This window comes from Dreissena polymorpha, chromosome 14 (assembly GCF_020536995.1).
Source record: "Dreissena polymorpha isolate Duluth1 chromosome 14, UMN_Dpol_1.0, whole genome shotgun sequence".
NCBI classification, from domain to species: domain Eukaryota; kingdom Metazoa; phylum Mollusca; class Bivalvia; order Myida; family Dreissenidae; genus Dreissena; species Dreissena polymorpha.
Genome location: NC_068368.1, coordinates 45048892 through 45056412, shown reverse-complemented (window position 1 = coordinate 45056412; position 7521 = coordinate 45048892).

Below are 7521 nucleotides of genomic sequence, written 5' to 3'. Positions count from 1 at the left end.
AGTCGCATATCGTCACTAATTTACCAAATTGTATTTAGCTGGTATATCGTAAGCTAGTCTTACTTGCAGCCATTGATGGTATGAATCTTTTGCGTTTCAAAACACCATACATGCAGACCTTACCAATATGAGCTATCAATATTAAAAACACTATTTATTTTTTCTTACCCTGATGGTATTCCATTGTTGTGTATAAATATGTTATATATACACGAGTATTTTGTCTAGCAACAGAATATGGCAAATATATGCCGTTATTATAGGAAAAGTATAACAGTTTATTAGTTTAAATATATTTATTTTCGCTCAATTGTATCAAAAGCCTCAGACTTATAGAAAAGCTCCCGAGCTTTCCTGGGCCAATTACCAGTACTTGGTGTCTTCCGGGAAGATCTAGAGATCTCTCTTCGAGTAGGGATCGAACCGGTGACCTCCCGATTGCTAGGAGGACACCATGCCCTTACGGTCACATACCAGTTAATTTTTATGATGTTCTCGAGTTTCAGGGGGAACTGACCGTACATAAATCAGTAATGGACAAATATTTGCCGTAAAAATAGTGTTACAAAAATAAAATACCCACGCTTGACATTAAAAAGCAAGGACATCAAGAGCTGTCTTTACATTATGGTTTTTGTCTTCCGATGTATTATTTTTCGCTTTAGTACTACGATGTTCAAGGTGTAATGATTGCAATGATTATTGTTCATTTGTATTATAACAATAATAAAAAAAGGATGAACGGCCTTTACACCATTTCTTCAACTATTGCTATCTCCGCTACTCCTCCATCCACGTACCAGTTGCTTTTTGGGATGTCCAGTTTGACGAGAATTTTAGAAAGTTCTTGCGCTATGTAGCCCTTTTCTACATATATTTGCAAACAGAACTCCCCGTGAGTGGTTTGAAGAGCTCTGTGCACATGAAACACTACATGATTTTCAAGTTGCGTAACATCGGTTCCAAATACGTCAATTGTATAGGATTCTAGCGGATTACAAGATTGGTAAATACTTCCGGCGCTGAATGGACCACTCGAACTACTTTCGTTACAGCAGATATTTGAGAAAAGATGAAGGTCATAAGTGAAAAGCAGGGGAATATTTTCTGGAATACTCTTATAAGGAATCTCGTCGAGCAGCATGGAATTGTCTGGGAACAAATAATCTCGATGATGCCTTGCCTCCATTAAATGCTGGATTTCAGCGGGGGGAGGCTGATCGAATATCGGCAGGAAAATAGCACATTGGCAGAATGTGTTGAAGACTGCCTCGCACTGTATGGTTGATGACGCAAACATAATGTTACTGAAACATATAATGTATTGTGCATATAAACATACTTACTTTTAAACACGGTATCATTATAATTATCTGATCGAGATAAATAAAATGGGCCACTGTGCTTGTACCTGCGGATAACATTGTTTGCACACAAGAAAATGAAAACCATTTTCACTAATTCGTCAATGAAAACAACATAAGGTGAAATAAAAGCCTTTTATATGATGTTAGAGTAAATATGATGGAAGGGACTTGTTCACTGATTGTCCTATATTATTGATGAAAAGCGTTACAAACGCATTGATATTTTTTCGATGTCAATTTAAGATTACCAATAAACGAACAACTTTTTAAATATTTCCCCCTTTTAGAATTATCTTTAGCTTGTTTTAATATGCATATATACTTTTGAAATCTGTGCCATTTTGTTCAAATTTGTCATTTGGTCAAACTGTGAACTTTACAAATTGTTTACAACCTTCGATGCAATTTTGGTGTACGTTTGATTGAACGTTTCCGAGCGGGTATTCTTGTTGAGGGTCGTGTCAACCGTGACCACTCGGGGTCTGCAGCCGAGAGACCGCCCATAGGCGTTACAGTACTCATTTATCGCTCTGAAAATTGTTGATCACCACATTTAAATGTGAAATTGATAGCGTTGGAAATTTTGAGGCTCTACACTATTTTAAATTTTACTTTCATGTAAGTTTATATTTTCATGTTTAATCAATTGTGTTATATTTATGACGATAAAAAATAACCAAAAAACGAAGAGACGAAAACTTTAGTGCAAAAATCATATGTATACAATCAAATCATTAGTCAATAATATGCCTAATGAAGAACACCGCATACAATTTACGTTTATTAAAACGTAAACATATTGGTAGTTTTTATTCTGGGATATTGACTTAAGCTTTAATTAAACGATAGTTTATTTTTAAAGTTGTTTAATTTTATATATTGTGGGGTAAAACATACTTAAACAGTCCTTGTCTTTCAAAGTGTTTATGAACTCGCCCATCTGGTGTAAACAAGCTCCGGCCCCCGCCAATAACGTGCATAGCAGCAAATACGACCGTTTGGATTAAAATAGAATTTCAATTAATAGTTGTGTATCCATTTCTTGAAGTTCTATTGCATCGGAAATCAAACATAAAAACATGTTTAATTCATTGGTCTTATATGTCTGATTAGTTGGTTGTTTGCACATTAAACGAAAACTAAATGTGTCTTTACTGCGCCTAAGGTCTGGACTCTGGATGGGTTGGTTGAATAGCTTACAACGATACGTTTATTTTGTGTATGGACAGCGAGTACCATTTTTAGAATAGGACACAACAACTGTATTTATTTCAATAGCTTGCAAGAAAAACATAATTGCAAAATGCGAGTGTCCGCAAAAAGACCGCTGACGACATTTACATGTTTCTTCATTACTTAGAGTGATAATCTTACATAATGCACACTCTACTGTTGTTTAATTTCTTTTCTATGGAGTTAAATAAATAACATTCATAATGACTTAAAGATCTACAATAAATATAATGTCCAGGTCGGATAGCTTTTACCATTTATTTACACTTTCTTTAAGGTTCATTTCTTGCCTTTTAATGTACGGTAAAATGGATACTTTAAAGTGATATTATGGGCATTTTTCACTGTTGAATTGAGCTGAAAATAATTAACAGGTCAAAAGAGTTAGTTAAAATGTGGTTACTTACCAATTATCTGCAACTCATCTTGCTACCAGTTGTTTATTAAAATATATTGTAAATTAGCTATCTTAGATGACTCACCCAGTCCTCTAAGCCGAAATGATCCGTAAAACAAATTGTGTCTTTGTGTCTTATGAACGAACCTGCACTAAAACTAAATTTAGGTTCACATAGTACATGCATGATCAGTTGTCAAACGAAAGTACGGTTGATATTCAAATGCATTATTTTTCTCTTTCGGGATATTGTTTGAGTATGTTGATGCTGCATTAACAAATATAAGTGTATATGAGTTGCAAACACCAACAATAGACAACGGTTGCGACAGACACCTATAAACTGTTAGATGCCCATAATATCACTTTAACATTAAATAATGTGTTAAGCTGTTTAGCAACAACAAAGTAATATACTGGTTTGTTTTTTATTTCTCCAATAATGCATTTCCGGTTCCGGTCAGCGACGAAGTAGTCGTAGTAAAACGGTAGATAGTCGAGGCATTTATACGCGTTCGTACGCAGGGATAGAACCGCCTCTTTGTCGGCTGACCCCGCCTCACGGAAAATCAGGTCCACCGCTGTTGGTTAGACGTATTTAAAATACAATAGGAAGTCATTTGTGAATCAGTGTATGCATTTGATTGGCAAAACTCAATGCGTGTTAGCCAATGGTATTCCCTCGTGTAAAGCCTTCCTTTATTTATAAAAATGGGCATGGTTTCCAAGACAAGACAATAAGAGTACATATAACATAGCAAACGCTTATGCAGACAATTAATTGTAAAAATCATTTTTCCAAAAAGCTAAGCTTTAAATAGCAAAATGATTGCAACCTTTTAATCATAGAGTGGACTTTTAATTATTACCCAAACATTGTTTATTTGGCATGTGCTTTGTATTATGTGATAACATGTTATTTAGCAACTTGCAAAATACGCATATATAAAGGAGTCAAGTGACTTAATGCATCCAAAAACACACATCGCTTACCATATTTACTGCGGTGCTTTAAAAGCATCAACGGAAACGATAATTTCATTCCTAAAAACATCAATAACAACAGCTTTGAGATGCACTTTACAGCTAATATCAGAGAGAAACAGGTGAATTTTCATGTATAAGCTTATATCATCAACAACAGGCCACGAACAAGCGCACATCAATTGATATCATCATCCAAAATATAATTCTCCTTCATAAACACGCAATATTTGTAATTGTGGGCTGTAACAGTGCATGAGTTAATACAATGCATGCATCCGTAACATAATGCACATTTTGAGCATTATTAAACGAAATAAAACAAATTTTATTCATTGTTCAAGTCACCTAGATAAACATTTCAGTAGCCTCGGGGTATCAAACGTCAATAAGAATCGATCACGAGTTTTTGTTTACATTGTTTGTTAAAACTTCGGTAGAATCCGTATGAATTTGTTATGTGTCCGTTGCATTCTTCATAGACCCGTGACTTTACAAACGGCCTATCAGAATTGCACACGTTAAATCAACTTTACGTTGCAGACACGTGACTTTACAAACGGCCAATCAGAATTGCACTCGGTAAATCAACATCTGTGTTTTTGTTAGTAAATAGTCAGTCTTACTTGCGCAGCTGAACATAGAAGGCGCAGTTTTGCTTGCTGTCACGGGCAAGGCCCGTTGCGGGCTTCGCTTGGTAAATTGAATATTTGACAAAAATTGCGTTGTGTTAAGAAGCAGAAATAAAACGTAAAAAAATCAGAAATGGACTTTGTTAACGTGTATCGTGTTATTACGTTGTCCGTCAACTATGTTACACGTCCTAGTAATGCAATAATGTGTGAGATACTGTTTTACATGAAAGTCCAAGCAGATAAACAACTCATTTCTCGGAAACAATGTGATGTTATTCAAGTTTGACAAAATGTGAATAGTAGTCAATGAACAATATACAACGATTGTCAGGTCAGCCCCGATTACGAGATACGATAACTAAGGGCACAGAAACTAGGGAACGGGAAGGCGGGAACGAACGAGAAATGAGATTTCAACCATGTAATCCCTGTAGATTGAAGTTTGCATCTAAAAGTTAGCATCTTTTTTAGATAATTATTGTTAAATAATTTATTTTAAAACTTGATGGAAATGTTAATTCATTGGTTGAGGAAAATAATAAATTGACCAAACAACATATATATCACACTGATGTATTGATCTGATTAATGATGTTTTAATGACACATACATGATTAGATATATCAGTTTATGTTAATAATTAGCTGAGCGACATGTGGGATCAAGCTGTGAGTTGGTTTTCACTTGTTGAGAGAAAGTGTGCAAAATGAAGTGTGTTTATTGCTGAATGGTATAAACATGTACGCAAAATAATGTTCATCCGTGTACACATATAATCCGGGAAAAGCGAATTTCTTCAATACAGGAATATGCAATTGTATATACCTTCAACATGGCATTACAACACAAAATGGAAGTTCGCAAAACATCACGTGTTTTGGGGAACAAAAACTTAAAATTAACATGGAACGACGTATGAAATAAATCATTTGTAATTATGTAACAAGAATAATAAGTCCTTTACCTTGTGTACACTTAGTTTTATCTTATATCTAGAGTGGAATTAATACTGTCATTGAACTTTTGATATTTCCTTTTGACGATGACCGAGTATGGGCCACTTGGGCAATACGCTTAACACTTCAGTTCAAACGTTTCCACTTACATTATTTTGAAACTTACCTCAGTATTAGAGCGTTTATTAAACGGCCAATGTCGTGTAGATCTACAATCGATCTCAAAGTTAAATCTGATGAATTTTATCGCTAAATACGACTTAAATTTGTTATTTGGTATAATAACACTTAGACAATCAAAAATAATAAATCGATGTTTAGTATAACGGTCCTCCAAAATTACGCATTTATGTTCACCGTGTGGTTTTCTGATAAGACCGTTATAAATATAACGGTTACATCAATGCCTTTCAGTAAACATGCTACCCTTATTCTATATTGCGACTTTTCAACATGAAACTCCAAAAATTATTTTAACTGAAAAGTTAAGTCATTACAAATGAGAGTTATGTCGAAGTGGCAAAATGCACAGCACGTGTTCCATAATGTTGTGTCCAGATGACATAATGGTCATTTATTATGAAACCGAGTTAGGTTAAATCCGCATAAGTTAACTTCAGTTGATAACTGATTGAGGTTATTTGGCAATAACTTGATTTTTATAATATTAGTGATTTTATCGTTTTGTTTATGTCAAACAGCAAGTTTTGAAATAAAAATGCCATAATACTGGGTTAAATTAACATTTGGTTTACTCATTTTTGGCATACAATTTGGCAAACAGTATGATATGTTGTATATAGTGGTATTTACCTAAATTCAAGTCAGTGCGTTCCAGTAATAATTAACCGTTTATTGGAATGGTTTTTATGTTCGGTTCATAGAACAAACTGGCCAGTGGTAAAGCCAGTGTCATTAGTTAAAATTATTAATTGTTGTGTTAAATTAGTTTTCAATACAACAGGTTGTATTTACCTTAGATTGTTACAACCAACCACTAAATCGCATTTTATTGAATTGACAAAAAGTAAAATCAACTCAGCTGAAATTATGTTTGATAAAATCCGACGTCGAATCAACATCTAAACCCAAAATAATGTTCACTTGACACAACTTTATTTTGACTTGACATCTTCCAAATTTGACATGCTCTAATACAAAATTTACTAAACTCAAACAATCTGAACATAAACATCAAAATTGACCCTAAATAATTTCAACTTGACTTTGTATAATGGCAATCTGGATCAACCCTATGTTAACTTGACACAATAATTTCAGCAAGACTTAACCGTCATATTATTTGCTCCAACATCAGCATATATACCTCAATCTAGCTTTAACTTAACTCAACCTTATTTCAACGTTAACGAACCTCATGATAATTTGGCACAGCTCTATCTAAAATAAATTTAATCTTATACAATCGTGCCGAAATATAATGTAAGTTGGACTGAAAATTATGCCACCATGAATACACAAAATGCCGTTTTAACAAAATGACTTAATTTTATGTCAAAATGACCAATACCAATTCTTGTTCGACTAAATCGAACGAAATCTGGAATATACGTAATGTCATTTTGACCCATCATTATTGCATTTGGGAAACAATAAATGTCAACTTGATCAAACCAAATGAAACATTGACTCAAAAAAGCTAATGTGACTCTACCTGATGTTAGTTGACTCCACGTTATACAAGTTTTAACACAGATAATGCAATCTTTACTAAACATAACGCCAACATGTCTCGACTTATGCATAATAAACACGCATATCAGTTGTTTGAAGAAAGGTGTTCTTGGCATTCCAAACATGAAGTTTCCAAAAATAAATGACAGGATATGCGTCATGACGTGTTTCTTTATATAAAAGTAATAACATGAAATCAAACAGTAAATTGCTATTTATATTCTTACGGACGCTGCAATGCTTTTAATAATAAT